The sequence below is a fragment of the Somniosus microcephalus genome, chromosome 10, assembly GCF_052327205.1.
Source record: "Somniosus microcephalus isolate GS21.2 chromosome 10, FLI_Smic_1.0, whole genome shotgun sequence".
In the NCBI taxonomy this organism is placed as follows: Eukaryota; Metazoa; Chordata; class Chondrichthyes; order Squaliformes; family Somniosidae; genus Somniosus; species Somniosus microcephalus.
In genome coordinates this window covers 48,862,924-48,884,889 of record NC_140996.1, presented here as the reverse complement: position 1 = coordinate 48,884,889, position 21,966 = coordinate 48,862,924, and positions in this window count along the sequence as shown.

The window sequence follows — 21,966 nt, the reverse complement described above, 5'->3', positions numbered from 1 at the left end:
GCAAACAGCAGTCCGGGGAATCGGTGGAGGCATCCCTACGGGCACTACAGATACTCGGCCGAGCCTGCGATTGTAAAGAGGTATCGGCCGCGACACACACGGAGGGATTTATCTGAGATGCTTTCATTGCGGGTCTCAAGTCCGACTACTCCCGGCAGAGACTGCTGGAGAAGGGTGAAATCGACCTGAAGAAGGCAGTGTCCTCGCGCTCTCGCTAGACGCGGCCCACCGGAATATGGACGCATTCTCCCCTAACCGCCCCGCACCGTGGACGCCGCAACCTTGGGTCATGGGACCGCCACCCCCGGCACCAACTGCTGCAGCGATGTCCAAGGGCCCGAAATGTTACTTTTGTGGCCAGGCAAAACACCCCAGAGCACGCTGCCCGGCGAAAAACGCTACCTGCTCTGGCTGCGGGAAGAAAGGACACTACGTCAGCGCCTGCAAAGGTAAAACCGCTAACGCCAGCAGCACCGCGTGTGAACCGTGGGGGCAGCCATCTTGTCCGCCATCTTGGACACCTCCAGCCGCGTGGGGATCGGGATCATGGGCGCAGCCATTTTGTCCGCCATCTTGGACGCCTCCAACTCCAATCGCGGGTGACCCGGACTCAACCACCGCCTCGTCTGACGACCACAGCGACTCGCTCGACCATACGCTGGCCTCCGTGACGCTGGACCAATCTCTCCCTCACCAACTGTCCAGGTCCATGATGGGCATTACGGTAAACGGCCGCGCCACTACCTGCCTTTTCGACAGCGGGAGCACGGAGAGCTTTATCCACCCCGACACGGTGCGCAGTTACTCTCTCCCGGTCCTGCCAACACGCCATCGGATCTCTATGGCTTCCAAATCCCATTCAGAAGACGTCGGTGGCTACTGTGTAGTGACCCTTTCAGTAAGGGGCACAGAATACAAAAAATTTAAACTTCTTGTCCTGCCCCATCTCTGCGCTGCCGTTCTACTGGGGCTGGATTTTCAGTGCCACCTTAAAAGTGTCACATTAGTGTACGGCGGACCCCTCCCCCCACTCACAGTCTGCAGCCAGCAGCTTTTAAATCACCCGCCACGCACCATTTGCAGCCTCTCCACGCGTAAAGTCTCCCTCCCCCTTGTTCGCTAACCTCACCCGCGACTGTAAGCCCATCGCTACCAAAAGCAGGTGGTACAGTGCCGGGGATAGGAGCTTCATTAAATCCGAAGTAGCAAGACTCCTGAAGGAAGGGATTATTGAGGGTAGCACTAGCCCATGGCGAGCACAAGTGGTGGTAGTGAAGACTGGCGAAAAACAGCGCCTAGTTATTGACTACAGCCAGACGATCAATCGCTACACCCAGTTAGATGCATACCCACTCCCCCGCATATCTGACATGGTCAATCAGATAGCACAATACCGGGTGTTATCGACGATTGATCTGAAGTCGGCATACCACCAGCTCCCCATCAGGGCTGAGGACTGCTAGTACACAGCTTTCGAAGCTGACGGTCATCTCTACCACTTCCTCCGAGTCCCCTTCGGCGTCACCAACGGGGTTTCAGTCTTCCAAAGTGAGATGGACCGAATGGTTGACCAGAACGTGCTGCAGGCCACCTTCCCCTATCTAGACAACGTCACCATCTGCGGCCACGACCAGCAGGACCATGACGTTAACCTACAGAAATTCCTCCGTACGGCCCAGCAGCTGAATCTAACATACAACAAGGACAAATGTATGTTTCGCACCACGCGCCTCGCCATTCTTGGCTGCGTAGTGGAGAACGGAGTCATCGGCCCCGACCCCGACAGAATGCGCCCCCTTATGGATCTCCCCCTCCCCCACTGCCAAAAAGCACTGAAGAGATGCCTAGGGTTTTTCTCTTACTATGCTCAGTGGGTGCCCAACTATGCGGACAAAGCCAGACCCCTCATCAAGTCCACCTCCTTCCCCCTGACAGCAGAGGCATGTGCGGCCTTCGCTCTCATAAAAAGAGATATTGCGAAGGCCACAATGCATGCAATGGATGAGTCCATCCCTTTCCAAGTGGAGAGCGACGCATCCGACTTCGCCCTAGCTGCAACCCTTAACCAGGCGGGGAGACCCGTGGGCCCCGATTTTCAGGCAGCTGTCGGGCGGCTTTTCATGCGGCCGTGGTCTGAAAATCGCGGAAAAAGTGGGTCGGGACCCCCCCGCCTGATTCCCCGCCCCGTCCGACTTTCGGTCTGCCGTTTTCACGCGCCCTGCTTCAGTCCCGCCCGCCGCTGGCGGGACTGGTCGTCGGAGCACTAACAAGCAATTATCTGCTTGTTGAAGTGGATTTTCCCATGCCGTTGTGACTTTGGGGCTTTCCCCACCTGAAACCCGCCTGCGGGGAACCCCGCCGATGAGAGCTGGCATGAAAACAGCTGGCTTGCTTGCTTGCAGCAGCAGGTCGCTGAGGGCTGAAGATATTTAAAGAGGCAGCATTTGCAGGCTGCAGGACCTTGTTGATCAAGGCTTGGGGGAACTATTTGAAGCCTTAGGAGCAGCTGCAGAAAGTTGGAGCCTCACACACTTCTTCAGTGTGAGCTCCTGGGAAGCCCCTCTCGCCACCCTAACTCAGGACCTCCTCAACCGAGGCATCTGCTAGAAGCATGGGAGGCCTTTGGCACCTTCACTTCCTGGCATTAGAGGATCTCCAACAGCAGAGGTGGCAGCAGCAGAACCAGGAACAGCAGAATGATTACCAGGAGCACCAGGCTGCTGCTCACTCACCTGAGGCTGCACAAGCCAGAAGGGGCCAGCGCTTGGAAGTGGCTTGAGAGCACCTTGCTGCACTTTAGGGGGCCAGTGGGACCCGTTCCTGCACTGGCAGTCCTACTCAGAAGGACTTCCATGAAGATCTGGTTTCTCTGTTCAGCAGATGGCCAACGCTCCTCAAGAGATGTCATTCTCTTATGAGCACTCACCATGTTTTCCGTATGCTGGCGAGTTATCTCCTCCATGGAGGTTGCCAACCTTTCCATGGTGCTGCGTTCATGCACCAATGACTCCACAAAGGCTCTGCTCATGGTCGCTATGGACTCCTCCATTCGCTCCACACTCGCAGCGACCCTGGAGACAAAACCTGCCAGAGACTCCTGCATCTGTGCATGGAGATCCATCACCTCTTCTCTTGTGGATGGACCCAGAGGCAGAGGGTCGAGATGCAGCGCAGCTGAGCTGAGCTGGCAGAGCCCTGCACCCTCCGACAAGGGCTCTCCACTGCTGTCCCTGTCTCCAGAATCTGCTGAGGCTCACTTGCCAGCTGTGAAACACCAGGTGACAACACTACTCTATGTCCCAAAGGTCCCCCTGAGGTGTGAGTGTCTGCGCTGGTGCTGGGTGCGCTTACTTCTGCTGACGCTGCACCCTCAGAGGTTGGAGCTTCCTCTGAGGAGTCTGGCTGCACAGCCTCTTCCTCCTCCACAGTGAGGACGGGGGCTCTGGATGGTACTGTGGGGGAGTAAAGGAAGGAGTTACAGATGTAATGCCAAGGTTCCTCTGGTGACTCCCAGCGAGTTGGCATCTGCTGACACCAGCATCCATGCAGCATTGGTCTCAGTGGGAGGCCTCTTCCTCCCTGACCTAGGGAAGAGGACCTCCCTGTGGGCCCTAACCCCATCCAATAATGCCTGCAGTGAAGCCTCGTCGAATTTGAAGGCAGCTCGGGGTCTGGCACTGGCCACAGCTGCTGAAGGCTCCTTATGCTATCCTGTATGGTTCATTTGGAAGCCTTCAGATGATGCAGTGCTTGCTATGGACCTTGAAAGCACCACGAATGATGACATCATACTGTGGGGATTCCTGACTCGATTTAGACAATTAGCAAGGCTTCCCACATGCTGGGAATTAATTGGCCAATTGAGGGAAAATTGCGTGGGGCTGGCTGACACTTTTTTATGTGTGTCAGAAACCCCACATTCGGGGAAATCCGACCATTTCCCACACAAGCCGAAAATCGGGCCCGTGGCCTTTTTCTCAAGGACCCTCCAGGGCCCCGAGATTCGACACTCCTCTGTCGAAAAGGAGGCCCAGGCCATTGTGGAAGCCGTGCAACATTGGAGGCATTACCTGGCCGGAAAATGATTTACCCTGCTCACTGACCAGCGTTCAGTAGCTTTTATGTTTAATAATATGCAGAGGGGCAAAATCAAGAACGACAAGATCTTGAGGTGGAGAATTGAACTCTCCACCTACAATTACGATATCTTGTACCGACCCGGGAAACTCAATGAGCCCCCAGATGCTCTATCACGTGGTACATGCGCCAGCGCGCAGGTTGACAGACTGCAGACCCTCCACAATGACCTCTGCCACCCGGGGGTCACCAGGTTCTTCCATTTCATCAAATCCCGTAACCTGCCCTACTCCATCGAGGAGGTCAGGACCATGACCAGGAACTGCCAAATCTGTGCCGAGTGCAAACTGCATTTTTATAGGCCAGACAGAGCAAGCCTGATCAAGGCCACTCGCCCCTTCGAGCGCCTGAGCGTCGATTTTAAAGGGCCCCTCCCCTCCTCTGACCACAACGTGTACTTCCTCAACATAATTGATGAGTACTCCCGTTTCCCGTTTGCCATCCCTTGCCCAGACATGACCAGTACCACGGTCATTAAATGTCTGAATGACCTTTTCGCCTTGTTCGGCTTCCCTAGCTATATCCATAGCGACCGGGGCTCATCCTTTATGAGCGACGAACTCCGTCAGTACCTGCTCATGAGATGTATTGCTACAAGCAGAACCACCAGCTACAACCCCCGGGGGAACGGCCAGGTGGAAAGAGAGAACGTGACGGTTTGGAAGGCTGTCCTCTTAAACTTAAAATCTAAGGGCCTTCCGACCTCTCGCTGGCGGGAGGTCCTCCCTGCGGCACTCCACTCCATTCGGTCACTGCTTTGTATGGCCACCAATGCCACCCCCCATGAAAAAATGTTCACTTTCCCCAGGAAGTCCACATCGGGGACCTTGCTACCGACATGGCTGACGTCTCCAGGACCCGTCCTACTGCGGAAGCACGTGAGGTCCCATAAAATGGATCCCCTGGTCGAGAGGGTGAGCCTCCTCCACGCCAACCCCCAGTATGCTTACGTGGCGTACCCGGACGGGCGGGAGGACACAGTCTCCATACGAGACCTCGCACCTTCGGGTGCCGCTGAAACACTACCATTGCCATCCACCACTACCCACAACCCAACCCCTGTAGACGGCATGCTGCAGCCCCAGGACCCGTCATTGACCACCCAACCACTCAATGAGACGCCAGATTCAACGTTGGATGCTGCACCATCACCGCCGCCACCACGACGATCAGGACGGCATACAAGGCCACCTGATAGACTTACTTACACGAACCTTTAGTACACTTCACCCCGCCGGACTCAATTTTAAACAAGGGGTGAATGTGGTAAAACACTGTTATTGTTGTTCACCGTTGTTGTTGTTGTTGCACACTGTTGTATCTATGCATGCCTCAGCTGGCTCCGCCCCTGGCTCCACCCACATGCCCAGGTATAAAGGTGACTGCTCTGCAGCCCCCTGCTTTCTTGGAAACCAGTCAACCATGAGAGGCATGCTCTGTTCTTTGTTAATAAAAGCCTTTTGGTTACTCTCCTAACTCTCCGTCTTTTATGAGTAATTGGTAACGCATCAGACCAGGTAAGGCCTCACAGCGTCGGCGGGAATCCTGAGCGGCAGAGCGGGGCTATAAAAGCCCCAGAGACCAGGTAAGGCCTCACAGCATCGGTGGGAATCCTGAGCGGCAGAGCGGGGCTATAAAAGCCCCAGAGACCAGGTAAGGCCTCACAGCGTCGGCGGGAATCTCAAGCGGCAGAGCGGGGCTATAAAAGTCCCAGAGACCAGGTAAGGCCTCACAGCGTCGGCGGGAATCCTGAGCGGCAGAGCGGGGCTATAAAAGTCCCAGAGACCAGGTAAGGCCTCACAGCGTCGGCGGGAATCCTGAGCGGCAGAGCGGGGCTGTAAAAGCCCCAGAGACCAGGTAAGGCGTACCAGTCTCCAGTCTCGGAGGGAAGGAGAGAGGTAAAAAGTAATCCAAGTGTGACGTCACCAGAAAGCGGGTAAGTGATTGGTTGGTAAGTATTTCTCCCTTTTTAAGCTTAAATCTCTTTGGTTTATAGTTTCTAAGGTGTGATATTCACCATCTAGAATCGGGGCAGAGGGTATTTAAGAATAATGTTAATAAATTTAATTAATTACATAGAATGGGAGATCAGGTGATGTGTTGCTGCTGCAATATGTGGGAGCTGGTGAACACCATTGATGCTCACGGTGATCACATTTGCAGTAAATGTTGGCTGCTCGAGGAACTCCGGCTCCATGTTGAAGAGCTGGAGTCCGAGCTTCAAACACTGAGGCACATCAGGGAGGGGGAGAGTTACCTGGACTCTGTGTATCACGAGGTATTCACACCAATTAGATTAATTAATTCAGATGTAGTCCGTGGCCAAGGTCAGGATGGTGTGACTAGAAGTGAGGCAGGTACGGGGATCCAGGAGGTAGTGTTGGAGGAGCCGCAGCCCTTGCACTTGTCCAACAGGTTCGAGGCTCTTACTCCCTGTGAGGATGGGAACAGGGACTGCGGGGAGGATGAGCAACCTGACCACAGCACCGTGGAGCAGGGGGCCATTCAAGTGGGGGGAGTTAAAAGAAATGTTGTAGTGGTAGGGGATAGTATCGTTAGGGGGATAGATAGAGTTCTTTGCAGCCGAGAGCGAGAGTCCCGAAGACTGTGTTGCCTGCCCGGTGCCAGGGTTAAGGACATCTCCTCTGGACTGGAGAGAAATTTGGAGTGGGAGAGGGAGGATCCAGTTGTCGTGGTCCATGTTGGTACCAACGACATAGATAGGACAAGGAAGGAGGTTCTGCTGAGGGAGTTTGAGCAGCTAGGGGCCAAATTAAAAAGCAGAACCACAAGGGTAATAATGAGCCACGAGCGAATTTGGCTAGGACAAATAAAATTAGAGAGTTAAATGCGTGGCTCAAAGACTGGTGTGGGAGAAATGGGTTTTGCTTCCTGGGACACTGGCACCAGTACTGGGGCAGGAGGGAGCTGTTCCGTTGGGACGGGCTTCACTTGACCAGTGCTGGGACAAGAGTCCTCGCGGATCATATAACTAGGGCTGTAGAGAGGGCTTTAAACTAACTAGTGGGGGGGAGGTTCCTAGAGAGCAAATAATAAAAATGACAACAGAGAAGGTCATAGGCTTAGGTAGCAGTGGGGAAATTAAAAACCAGAGCGTGTCAGGAAGGGGCAGAAGGAATGGAGTAAAAGGCAAAGTAATAAAAAGGGCAAAAGCAGGAACTAAGTGTCACAAAACATATTTGAAAGTTCTCTATCTGAACGCACGTAGCATTTGTAACAAAATAGACGAGTTAATGGCACAAATAACTACATATGGGTATGATCTTGTGGCCATTACAGAAACATGGCTGCAGGGTGACAATGTCTGAGAATTAAACATACCAGGTTATTTAACGATCAGGAAGGTCAGGCAGGAAGGAAGGGGAGGTGGGGTGGCTATGTTAATAAAGGAAGGAATCACTGTAATACAGAGAAATGATATTGGGTCAAAAGATCAGGATAATGAAACAGTTTGGGTGGAGGTAAGGAATAATAATGGGAAAAAAACACTAGTGGGCGTAATCTATAGGCCTCCAAACAGTTGCAACTCTGTTGGACGGAGTATCAATCAGGAAATAGTTGAGGCTTGTAATAAGGGAACATCTATAATTACGGGGGATTTTAACTATCATATTAATTGGACAAATCAAATTAGGCAGGGCTGCCTTGAGGATGAGTTCATTGAGTGTATTAGGGATGGGTTTCTTGAGCAGTATGTAACTGAACCGACCAGGGGGCAAGCAACCTTAGATCTGGTCCTGTGTAACGAGACAGGATTAAATAAAAATGTCCTCATTAAGGATCCCCTTGGAATGAGTGACCATAACATGGTTGAATTCCATATTCAATTAGAGGGTGAGAAGGTTGGATCTCAAACAAGCGCGCTAAGCTTGAATAAAGGAGACTATGAAGGTATGAGAGCGGAATTGAGTAGAGTGGATTGGGAAAATAGATTAAAGGCTAAGACGATACATGATCAGTGGTGTACATTTAAGGAGTTATTTTACAACTTCCAAAAAATATATATTCCACTGAGAAGAAAAGGGTGTAAAAGAAAAGACAGCCATCCGTGGTTAAGTAAAGAAATTAAGGATAGCATTCGACTAAAAACAAGGACATATAAGGTAGCCAAATCTAGTGGGAGGATAGAGGATTGGAAAAACTTTAAAAGACAGCAAAAAATAACAAAAAGATTGATTAAGAAAGGGAAGATAGATTATGAAAGTAAATTAGCAAAAAATATAAAAACAGATAGTTTAAGAGTTTTTATAGTTATATAAAAAGAAAAAGGGTGGCTAAAGTAAATGTTGGTCCCTTAGAGGATGAGACCGGGAAATTAATGGTGGGAAATATGGAGATGTCAAAAACACTGAATGAATATTTTACATCAGTCTTTACAGTAGAAGACACTAAGAATATCCCAACACTGGACAAACAGGGGGCTAAAGGGGAGGAGGAGCTAAACACGATCAAAATCACTAAGGAAGTGGTACTCGGTAAAATAATGGGACTCAAGGCGGATAAATCACCTGGACCTGATGGCTTACATCCTAGGGTCTTGAGGGAAGTGGCGGCAGTGATTGTGGATGCATTGGTAATAATTTTCCAAAACTCCCTGGACTCGGCAAAGGTCCCGGCAGACTGGAAAACTGCTAATGTAACACCCTTATTTAAAAAGGGCAGTGGACAGAAGGCTGGAAACTATAGACCGGTTAGCCTAACATCTGTGGTAGGTAAAATTTTGGAGTCCATTATTAAGGAGACAGTAACAGGACATTTGGATAATCATAATTTAATAGGACAAAGTCAGCATGGTTTTATGAAGGGGAAGTCATGTTTGACAAATTTGCTGGAGTTCTTTGAAGAAGTAAGGTATAGGGTGGATAAAGGGGAACCAGTGGACATAGTGGCCTGGAAATTAGGTTTGCCTCCGCCAGGGCTTTTGCGCCCGAAATTTTGCGCCCGCGATAATTGCCGCTGCGCCCGCCAAAAATTCAGCTGCCCCACGCCCAGACGGCTGCGGGCGCTAATGGAGGGTTTCAGCGCCTCGCTATGGGCGCTGAATGCAGGTTTGTGGCGCTAATCCCCCGCTGCGGCACCCGATGCGGTGCGGCAGGCTGGGGTACTGCAGGCCTCCTCCTTCTGTTAAGGAGGAGCTGCCTGCAGCCAACCGCTGACCGGTCGATTCGCCCGACAAATGACACCGGCACCTCGGAGAAGTGCCGGGCTCGTGGGCCACACACATCAGTGCCGCGGGGGGGTGGTGGAGGAGTCTGGGGAGGGAGGTGCTGGCAGGCGGCCGCCGGGAAAGCGGCCGGCCGCCGCTCCACCTTAATGCGCCGGCGCTACGTGCTGCAACATCCCGTTGAACAATCGTTGGTTGCGGCTGCCACGGGCGAGGTGGCCGCAACTGAATTTGGGCGTCCGGCCGCGTTACCACGGCAACCGGGATGCTGCGCACACCGATGATGTCATCGGTGCCGGCGCAGCGCTACCGGCTAACGCCGATGGTAGGGCCCAACGCAATTTCGATCGCGGCTATAATTCCAGCGCAAGGCCCTCTAATGCCTCTAATTGGGCGCTAACCGCACCGAATTTCTAGGCCAGTGTATTTAGACTTCCAAAAGGCATTTGACAAGGTGCCACACAAAAGATTATTACTTAAGATAAAAAATCACGGGATTGGGGGTAATATTCTGGCATGGATAGAGGATTGGCTATCTAACAGAAGGCAGAGAGTTGGGATAAATGGTACATTCTCAGACTGGCAATCAGTAACTAGTGGTGTTCCGCAGGGGTCAGTGCTGGGTCCCCAACTCTTTACAATCTATATTAATGATTTGGAGGAGGGGACCGAGTGTAACATATCAAAGTTTGCAGATGACACTAAGATGGGAGGGAAAGTAGTGAGTGAGGAGGACATAAAAAACCTGCAAGGGGACATCGACAGGCTAAGTAAGTGGGCAGAGATTTGGCAGATGGAATACAATACTGGAAAATGTGAGGTTATGCACTTTGGCAGGAAAAATCGTAGAGCAAGTCATTATCTTCATGGCAAGAAACTGGAAAGTACTGAAGTGCAAAGTGATCTGGGGGTCCTGGTGCACAAAATTCAAAAAGGTTAGTATGCAGGTGCAGCAAGTGATTAAGAAGGCCAATGGAATGTTGGCTTTCATTGCTAGGGGGATAGAATATAAAAATAGGGAGTTATTGCTTCAGTTGTACAAGGTATTGGTGAGACCGCACCTGGAATACTGCGTATAGTTTTGGTGTCCATACTTAAGAAAGGACATACTTGCTCTCGAGTCAGTACAAAGAAGGTTCACTCGGTTAATCCCGGGGATGAGGGGATGGACATATGAGGAGAGATTGAGTAGATTGGGAATCTACTCATTGGAGTTCAGAAGAATGAGAGGCGATCTTATTGAAACATATAAGATTGTGAAGGGGTTGGATCGGGTGGATGCGGGGAAGATGTTCCCGATGATGGGTGAAACTAGAACTAGGGGGCATAGTCTTAGAATAAGGGGCTGCTCTTTCAAAACTGAGATGAGGAGGAACTACTTCACTCAGAGGGTGGTATGTCCATGGAATATGCTGCCCCAAAAAGCTGTAGAAGCTACATCATTACATAAATTTAAAACAGAAATAGTCAGTTTCCTAGAAGTAAAGGGAATTAAGGGTTACGGGGAGCGGGCAGGAATTTGGACATGAGTCTAGGTTCGGATCGGTCATGGCCCTGTGGGTAGCGGAGCGGGCCCAGGGGCCGTGTAGCCTGATCCTGCTCCTATTTCGTGTGTCTAATTCTGTTAGATTCAGGAGATGGTTCTGTGATAGTGGATTGGCGGTTAGGATCAGACCAGCCATGATCTTATTGAATGGCGGAGCAGGCTCGAGAGGCCGATTGGCCTACTCCTGCTCCTATTTCTTATGTTCTTATTATGTTCTTATTCTGTTGATTTGTGACAGTTTGTCTCTGTGGTTCCAGAATTCAGATGTGCTCTGAGGGCATTTCCTCCTTTCCTCAGGCCATCCTTCATGTATGACTTTGCTCAGCAGTGTGAGTTGTGCATCTTTCTCTGTTTCTGCTCGGATCTCCTTCAGTTTTGAGTCACTCACAGGTAAGCTGTTGTACACCATGTGCACCTGCACATCCATGCCTTCACTGAGGCTGCTGTCCTGGTAGCTAAGAGACTTTCTGGAGAGTGTGTCTGCGACAGGAATATCTTTGTTTTGAAGAAGAAGGGTTCAACCCGAAACGTCAACTCAAATTTCTCTCCACGGATGTTGCCTGGCCTGCTGAGTTTTTCCAGCATTTTCTGTTGTTATAACAGGAATATCTTTGCCTGGATGGTGAATGATTGTGAAGTCGTACTTCTGTAGCTGAAGGATCATTCTCTGTAGCCTTGGTGGGGCAACGGCTAGTGGTTTCCTCATGATTGACTCGAGCGGCTTGTGGTCGGATACCACAATGACTTGTCGGCCATAGACGTACTGGTGGAAACGCTTACATCCAAACAGAATTGCATATAGCTCTTTCTCGATTTGAGCATAGTTGATTTCACTGTCTGAGAGAGATCTGGAAGCGTAGCTGATGGGCTTTCCTTCTTGCAGTAATACTGCACCTAGTCCGTACTTTGACGCGTCCACTTGTAGTCTGAGCTCTTTGTTGGGGTTGAAGTAGGCAAGAACTGGTCCTGGTTCTCTGGTGATTAGGTCTTTCATTTTCTGAAATTCTGTGTCATGTTGTTTGTCCCACAGGAACTCATTCGATTGTTTGAGCAACTGACGCGTGGGTGCGTTGATTTCGGAGAGGCTCGGGGCAAACTTGGCTAAGAAGTTAACCATGCCTAGTACTGTCCCTAGCTCTGCGCGGTTCTTCAGCGGCTCCATCTTCTTGATGGTGGAGATTTTCTCTGGATCCGGCTTAATGCCATCAGCGGAGAGGCGATGCCCAAAATAACTGATCTCAGTGGATCCGATTATGCTTTTCTCGGGGTTGAGCTGGATACCTTTCTCCCGTGATCTTTGTAGCATTGCACGGAGGTTCCTGTCATGTCCCTCTCTATTCCTGCCATAGATGAGGATGTCGTCTACGATTGTGACTACTCCGTCGAGGCCTTCATAGGTTTTGTCGATCTTCCACTGGAATTCATCCTGAGCTGAGATAAGACCAAATGGTAAACGCAGAAATTGGTAGCGTCCAAATGGTGTGTTGAACGTTGTTAGATTAGATGACTCTTCTGCGAGCTTGATAGTCCAGTATCCTGATTGTGCATCCATTACACTAAAGTAACGTGCTCCCATTAGCTTGGGTGTGATGTCATCTAGCATTGGTAGAGGGAAGTGAGGGTGGTTGATAGCCTTGTTCAAATCTCTGGGGTCGAGACAGACTCTGAGCTTGCTTGTACGTGGTTTCTCAACCACTACTAACGCGTTGACCCACTCTGTCGGTTCTGTTTCCCGTACAATGATTTCTGTAATCTCCATGCTCTGCAGCTCCTCCTTCAGGTGACTATGTAGAGCAAGGGGTATCCTTCTCGGTGGGCAAACCACAGGGGTTGCTACTGGGTCAAGGTGAATAGTGCATTCACTTGGGAATAGTCCGATTCCTTTGAAAACGTCAGCAAACTCCTCCATGACTGTCTGCTTCTCAACTGGTGCTGTCAATGATAGAACTAGCTTGATGAGGTCCATGTCTAAACATGCCTTTAGACCTAGCACTGGAGGTGCTCGAGTGTCAACAATGTAAAAGTCCAACATCATGTCGCTTTCTTTGTACTTGCATTTCATCGTGCATGTGCCTTTTACAATGAGCTGCTCACCCCCATAGCTGGTCAGTCTGCATGAGGTGGGCTGTAGCTCACACTCATCCTTCCAGCTGTGATACTCAGAGGAATTACATTAACCTGAGCTCCAGTGTCTAGTTTAAACCTAAGCTCTGTGCCCTGTTTTCCTATCTCAATATCGGCAAAGGCTTGCTCAGTCTCTGAAATCTGTTTTTTCTGTGACACAGAATCAATAAACAGTTCCTCTGCATTTGGCTGTCTATCTGGCATTTGGCTGTCACTCACTGAGTGTACTGCATTTCCAAAAACAGTCCTGGAAACTTTAGCAAAGTGGTTCCGTTTACCACATTTAGCACATTGCCTTCCTTTGGCGGGGCAGTGCTCCTTTTCTCCATGCCAGTTTTTTCCACATTATCCACAGTTTTTGAAGCGTTTTATATCTGTGTCGCCCATTTTTAGAACTCTCTGTTCTTTCTGTTCTGAAACACGCTCTCTGGGCGGTGTTCTTTGGTGTGTGTCTATTAACTGCGTGCACTGTCTGTTCATGCGAACTGCTCGTGGCACCGGTTATGGTTTTCAACTGTGCTTGGGCTATCTCGTGCAATCTAGCTATGTCCATAGCTTTGTCCAGCATTAGCCCGGACCCAACATTCAAAAGTTTCTCTCTCACTTTAGCTGAATGTATTCCAAACATGATGCGGTCTCTGACCATCTCATCATTATCTTCTGCATATTCACAGTCTTTTACCAGTAGTTTTAACTCAGTCATGAACTGTTCAAACGACTCACTAGCTCCTTGTACTTTCTCCTGAAACTTGTACCTGGCAAATATCGTATTTGTCTTGGGCATCACATATGATTCAAAACGGTCAAAATAACTTTTCAGTACCTTTGCTTCATCCGCGGTGAGAGACCATGGGTTAAAAATGTCTCTCCCTTTTTCTCCGATCCACAGGAGTAGGTAGCTGCATCTTTCTTCCTCCCCTTTGCTTTTCAATGGCGCCGAGAATATCAACTGCACGTGTTGCTTGAACTTGCGCCATTCTCCAAGTAAGTTCAAAGATCCCCAATCCATTCGAGGTGAGGAAGCTCCAACGATGTCCATTTTCAATCCCTGTTCTGACACCATGTCTTGTTTTGCGCACTTTGTACAAAAATAATACATTGCAGGACAACGGAGTATTACAGTTTAACACTTTAATGAACCATTAGGTCTGATGATTTTACTCATGCAACACAGTGGGGACAAGATGGAGTTAGGACCCCCTAGCCTGGGTCTTCAAAACAATAGCAGTCCTTACAGATGCCTGCAGGCCAATGACAACTCAGCATGTAATCACATGTGAATATAATAGGTATTCCTTACAGATGCCTGCGGGCCAATGATAATTCAATATGCAAATGTTACACACACCTGCTGATGTCAAGGGGGAACCACCACGTAGGAGCACGCGTAAGAGAGAAATACTGCACAAATTGTCACAAGGGTAGTCACTTGGGTGAAATGTGATGTTTAATGTTGAAAAGCCATCAGTTGGTTATTGTAAATAAAAATTCTGATGGCAAATGTTGCAGTTGTGGCGTGTGTCATTTTGCTAATGGGACTTCCACATTGAGGGCTTAGGATTACTTGCAATTGTCAGTATGGTGGTCAGAGTGCTAGGAATCCACTGGTTCTTGGCCATTGTCGATGCTCTGATAAGAAGCTGCGAGGCAAAAGTGCTTGATTGACTAGGCTAAGCAAATCTGGCCACGATGAGTGTGTTCCTTGCATCCTGGGCAGCAATGTTCTCGTGTACTGCTGCCGGTGGTTGATGGGCCTCTGCAAGATGTTTGTTTTTGCTCTCCTCCTCCTCCTCCTCCTCCTCCTCATCTGAGCAGGATATGTGAGGAGCCACTTGGTCCTTAGGAATCTGCAAGCCATGACACTGTGCCATGTTGTGAAGTGCACAGCAAACCACGACAATTCTGGCGACCCTGGCTGCTGAGTACTGCAGGGCTCCACCTGATCTATCCAGGCATCTGAAGCATATCTTCAGCAAGCCGATGGTTTGCTCGATTATGGATCTGGTGGAAATGTGGCTGGAGTTGTAGCTCTCCTCAGCTTCATTGGATGGGCTCCTCAACGGCATCATTAGTCATGTCTTCAGGGGATAGCCCTTGTCTCCAAGTAGCCATCCAAAAAGTTGGACTGTTGGACTGAAGAGCAGAGGCACACTAGACTGGTGCAGTAAGAAGAATTCATGGCAACTGCCAGGGTACTTGGCACAAACCTGCAAAATGTCCTCCTTGTGGTCACACACCAGCTGCACATTGAGGGAGTGGAAGCCCTTGCAGTTGACAAAAACACCTGGATTGTGATGGGGTGCCTTAAGGGCCACATGTGTGCAATCAGCGACACCCTGCACCCTTGGAAAGCCTGCCAGATTAGCAAATCCAACCGCACGCGCTGTGACACTTGCTTGATCCTTGGAGAAATGGATGTGATTGTGCGCAATGGCAAAGAGGGCATCGGTTACCTGCGTGATGCAAGTGTGTGCGGCCACCTGGGAAATGCCGCTGATGTCTACCGCTGATCCCTGGAATGAGCCAGAGGCAAAAAAGTTGAGTGTGGTGGTGACTTTGACGGCCACTAGTAAGGGGTGTCCACCTGCTCCTCTGGGCTCCAGGTCTTGCTGCACCATTGTGCAGATATCACCCACTACCTCTCGTGAAAGTCGGAGCCGCCTTTGGCACTGCTGCTCAGTCAGGTAGCTGATCCTCTCTCTGTAGACCCTGTTTTGGGGGTATCTCCCATGCTGACGTGCTTCCATGCGCTGGCGCCCTCTGGCTTGTGCAGCTTCAGGTGGGTGAGCAGCAGCTTGGAGCTCCTGCTGTTGCTCCTGCAGTTGGTGCTGCTGTTCAGGGTTCTGCTGCTACCGCAGCTGGTCTTCGTCCGAATCTGATATCCAAGAGGAAAGGAAATAAATGGTTCCCTTGCTTCTGGCATATGCCTCAATTGAGGAAGCGCTCAGTCAAGGTGGCGAGAGGGGATTCCCAGGAGGTCACACTGGAGATGGGTGTCAGGCTCCAAATGTCCACAGCTATGGTTATGCCTGCTAAAAGTTCCCCCAGACCTGAGACAACAAAGTTCTGCCACCTGCAAATGATGACTGATCACATCTCCTATTTAATGGTGGAGCTGCAGCTGATAGTCAGCAATCCAATTGTGCTACCGCCAGGTTTCACCGTTGTGTTTCAGAGGAGGCCTGCATCATGTGGGAAAAGTGTTAAAATCAGAAAGGCCTCTCAAAATGGGATTGTAGAGGCAATTCAGTGGTTTTTAAGTGCCTTAAGGGCCTATCCCGCCTCTTGTAGGCGGGACGGAGTCGGGATCAGAAACCATGCATTTGGGAAAATTGCTTGGAGGCGGGATGGAGGCGGGGTCGGGCTCGCCTGCCATTTTTTGCAATTTTAACACCCCACACGCCTCCATTCCCGCCTCCTCGGGCCTGGCAAAATCGAGCCCATAATGTGGAACCCATCAGTCAATGCACCTAAACACTTGTACGTATTGTTTATAAATCTTCTGGGATGGGTTAGGCGATGTAGTACAAAGCATTTAAAAGATAGTTGCAACAGTGAATTCAAGATAGTCTCTGACAAAATTCTCCCTGTTGTAAGATTCGCAAAATTTTCATAAGTAATCACGCAAGAAGTCAGGGTTAATAAGACAGCTTTATTGACCAAAAAGAAGCTTGTACAGAGAAAACCTTTGATAAAAAGGGCACACAAAATGGCCGCCAGACCTCGTGACCAGCTTCTGGGACCATTTGAATTTCTGTTACTGCAAGCCAGACAGGCTTGTGGATTAAGGACATTAAAGCCCGCGAAAACCAGTTTCGGGAAACCGAAACTCATGGAACTGAGTATACATATTGATTAGATTATAAGTACAGGACAGATTTGGGTAGCAGGATGAGGCCCATCAAGAAATGGGCGGACAATTGAATGAACACTTTAACCCATCTACTGTACAAAGAAAAGCCGTTTAACAGCCATCAAGGGCCATCTCCAGACCGATCAATATACAAGCCGAGTTACGGTGACAAAGCAAAGACATTATCGGCCCAGGAAGGCCAGTTAAGCTATCACCGACTCCCGTTATGAAGACAAAACACCCCTGCAGAGAGTTCTGCCCACCAAAATTATTACAAAGACAGGACTATGATTTGGCGGGAGATAAGAATGTTCCAAAAAGGTATAACTATGGATTGAAAAAGTCCATCAGTAGGATTCACTTCACGATTCACTTCGAGCTTCACTTCGGCTTCAGTTCTTGGACGCTTCAAAAAAACGCTTCGGGACAGACTCCATCGGAACCAAGCAGCATTTCGGTTCGGACCGTGTTCGGTGCTCGGGCAGGCAAGGCCCGGCCACGACGAGAAGACGACGAGGGTGGCCCGGGTACTTTTGTCGGGAGATCATCGACGACCCAGGCCGAAGAAGAAGACACCCTGTGCTCCAGCTTTCCTTCAAATCAGAAGGACATTATGACTGTATAAAGAAAGCTTTTGGGACCAGCGTCCCGCCCCGAGGAAGACCATCGGGACATCGACGACCCAGGCCGGAGAAGAAGGCACTCAGGGCCCAGCACTCCAGTGTCTCAACATCACATCGGTAATGGATTCACCCATGTGCATCCAGTTCTTAAAGTCACGTCGGTAACGGATTCATCCGTGGCGAGCGCTCACCAAGGCTGTATCGGCTGCCTACATCGCAGGAGAACCAAGAGGAAAACAAGCTGCGCCAGAACTTTCCAAACCCACGTGATGACGGAAAGCTGTGTCGAAAGGCTGCAAACCCCTTTTCGCAATTCCTAAAGTGGTGAGCATGGTCCCGAGTTCCTCAAATCAAAACTTAGTTAGGTCTAGGGGAGGGGGTTAAGGGTAGTTGTAATGTGTTACCCCTTTTATGGTGTGCCGTGTGTTCCCCATTTCCATAGAGTTAAGTTTATAGATGTGTGCATGCTTGTAGTTGCTTTAATCTGTGCATATGACATGTATTTTATAATGCTGCAAACTGTTCAATAAAGGCATCCATTTCGTGCTATTCAACCTGGTCTATTGAGTTTTTCTGCACTACAGCTCCCTGCACCTAAGTCCAAGGTCGAGAACCGTAGTGGCGAGTGGGTCGAACCACTCATGGGTAATTATTGCAAGAAGCCTGGCAGGAGACCAGAGCAAGCAAGAGAAACCCCCCACACTGTCAGTAATTAGATGGAACAGCGTGTTCCCATTTGAGTATAACAGGTCTGTAAAATAAGAACTCTTTGATGAATCCCACACTGATCAAAACCAATCGAATCAGCTCCTTGCACCTCAGCATAATAATACCACAGGTGTTCTTGATATGTTCAGTATTAAAAATTGTGCTGCTTAGCAGGATTAAATCAAATTACTGCAAAGTGAATTAAAAACTGCTCAACTCAGAAGTATAAGAGTTAACTTAATTTGTCCCAGAATTCCTAATGACTACAGTAGCATTATAGAAACATAGAAACATAGAGATAGGAACAGGAGTAGGCCATTCGGCCCTTCGAGCCTGCTCCGCCATTCAATGAGATCATGGCTGATCTTCGTCTGAGATCATAGCTGATCTTACCAGTTCAGTACCCCGTCCCCGCCTTTTCTCCGTAACCCTTAATCCCCTTAGCCTTCAGAAATATATCCAATTCTCTCTTGAAAATATTTATTGAATTAGCCTTCACAGCCCTCTGTGGCAGGGAATTCCACAGGCTCACCACTCTTTGAGTGAAGAAATTCTTCCTCATCTCTGTTTTAAATGATTTGCCCGCTATTTTTAGACTGTGGCCCCTGGTTCTGTGCTCCCCTGCCATTGGAAACATTCTCTCTGAATTCAGCCTGTCCAGGCCTGCCATAATTTTATATGTTTCGATGAGATCCCCTCTCAATCTTCTAAACTCCAGTGAGTACAAGCCCAAACTATTCAATCTCTCCTCGTAGGTCATTATTAAATTTCAATAATAAAAACAGAAAATGCTGATCATTGACCTGAAACATTAACTCTGTTTCTCTCTCCACAGATGCCGCCTGATCTGCTGAGTATTTCCAGCATTTTCTGTTTTTATTTCAGATTTCCAGCGGATACAGTAATTTGCTTTTGTATTAAGTCAATAATCACATCTGCCAACCCACCTGGAAAAGGTAACTCAATGTGCTAGGATAGCTTTACATATCATTATAATCTAAGGTGTTTTTTTATGCTACAAATATTGACATGCAATATAAATTTAGTATTTTTAGTGGTTGACAGGGGAATGCTAAATCTTTCTATCCTCAACTTTTTTTATACCTACGATGCTATAGTTTGTTTTTGAGCTGATTAAAACATTTCCCAACACCTTTTCCAATGTTCGTAGACGTTAACAACTGTTTTCATCTAAAAAAAAAATAGAATATATTTTTAAAATAACTCGGAATTTTCAACAGATATATCTAAAGAGCCAGTCAGAAATATCAACCAACAGTCATGAAAATGTAAAATTTACCAGAAGGAAACAAATCTTTTTACCACCCACCGTAACTTTTCTGCTTTGCAGGAATGTGTAATATGTAGTTGTATTATTTTTGGAGAGAAACAATCTCATGATATTTTGTTTTGTTCTGGCAACTAACCATGCATGAGAGATAAGGCTGCAGAATGGAAATAATTGTGTAATTGAGTATTTAGAGTAATTGGTAATCAATGCCTATACTTATATCTAAAACCCTTAGTCCCATTTGTGTCCAACTATTTATCCAGGTTTTATTTTTTACTGAAGTTATCTGTAACAAAAACAAAAACAAAACCATTATTTGATCAAATTTGGGATTTGTTCATTTTGTACATGTGTCATCTGGTTTTGCATTCACAGATTAAATTAAGTAACCTTCTTGCACCTATATCCATGCCTTTCAGCATTGGAAAGACCTGGATTATATCCCTCTTCTATTTTTTTAAAATTTGTTCCTGGGATGTGGGCGTCACTGGCAAGGCCAACATTTATTGCCCATCCCTAATTGCCCTTGAGAAGGTGGTGGTGAGCCGCCTTCTTGAACCGCTGCAGTCCGTGTGGTGAAGGTACTCCCGCAGTGCTGTTAGGGAGGGAGTTCCAGGATTTTGACCCAGTGACAATGAAGGATCGGCGACATACTTCTAAGTTAGGATGGTGACTTTAATGGAAACAAGTTTAATTCTGTGAAGGTGAAATTCTACTTTGGCAGGGGCACAAAATGGGCAGTAGCAGATTGGCTGCCCGTTATACACCCCCACCACCCCCCAAACAACACCTCCTGATTTCCCTTTCTGCTGATTTCAATGGAAATGAAATGGGTGGGGTGTGAAACAGGCAGCTGGTCTGTTACTGTCTGTTTGCACCTCTGCTAAAGTTGAATTTCACCCCTGTGTGCCTCTCTTTATAATTTGCAGCCTCAAAACCTGGGATCACTCCTGCTGCTTTTCATCTGAACTATCTCTATTATATCAATTTTCCTATGAAGACAGAATGCCCAAAATTCTGTACAATATTCTGCACATAGACTTTAGCTTTACAGAGCTAAATTCCCCTGAACTCTATTTAACTAAACCAATTAACATTCTTATGCTCTCTTTGATGAAGTCAATAAACCATTTAAATAACATTTTTGATTTTTTCTTTGAGAGGGTTTTCAGTAGTTAATTAGCCTTGTTGATGGCACTTCATGTTTTCTAGGTGCTTTTCATGAATGATGAATAATCATACCCAAATCTTATTTCTTTTCCACCTTTCGTACCACTTGTATTTTATACACCCATCAATTTTATATATTTCACATGTCACCTTCCCAGTACCAATGTGTATTACCTTAGGTTCATCTGCATTAAAATCCATCTGCCATCCTTTAGCCAACCAATTTCATTTGTCCGGATCCCTTTTCTCCTATCAATCTCCTTTGCACAAGTCAATTGCCACATATTGTTTGATGCCATCAGCAGGTTTTATAATAATGTTGGCAGTGCCTCCTTCTGTAGTATAATGAACAATGCAAAAGGTAGAGCACACAGAGCAGAATAGAATTTCAGGATGTCTGTTTTATCAGTCACTATGATGTGCTCAGGACTGGTATAAAATTAGTGTTAAGTTCTTTTAAACAGTAATTAAATAGTTGCTTGGAAAGGAGGAAACTTAATGACTAATGGGAGTGGATAGGAGAATGAGGTTAGAATTCAGACCTGTGAGGAGTTGGCAGCAGCGAGGAGGCATAAATACAGCAGGAGGCCGAGTACAGCGCGGACCTGCGAGGAGTCAGCAGTAGCAGCGAGCAGACAGATACAAATCCGGTGATTTCCAAAAGAACAGCAAAATCAAAGAGTGACGTCACAGGACTGCAGGAAAGAGTCCGAGAGCAGGAGCAATAAAACAACAACAACTGCAAAACTGCTAATGTGATGTCACAACCAGGGAAGTAGCTGATTGGTAAATAGGACCTGGTGATTATTTCTACAGTCCAGTCGGTAAAGTAAAAGTAAGGTCTCTAGTTTAGAGTAAGTAGTGTTTAAAGGGAAGTAAGGACCCTAGTGTATTTAATATTCTTTAATTTAAAGGAAGTAAAAGGGAGTAAATTAAGGGTAGGACATGGCAGGGCAGCTCGACAGCGTGGAGTGCTCCTCCTGTGCTATGTGGGAAGTCAGGGATACTTTCGGTGTCCAGGGGGAACACATGTGCAAGAAGGGTTTCCAGCTGCAGCTACTCAAAATCCGTATTTCGGAGCTGGAGCTGCGGCTGGAGTCATGGTGGAGCATCCACGAAGCTGAGATCTTCGTGGATAGCATGTTTAATGAGGTGGTCACACCGCAGGTAAAGAGTGCACAGGCAGACAGAATGGGTGACCGCCAGACAGAGTAAAAGAACTAGGAAGGTAGTGCAGGAGTACCCTGGGTCCATCTCCCTCTCCAACAGATTTTCCATTTTGAATGGTGGCATAGTGGTTAGCACTGTTGCCTCACAGCGCCAGGGACC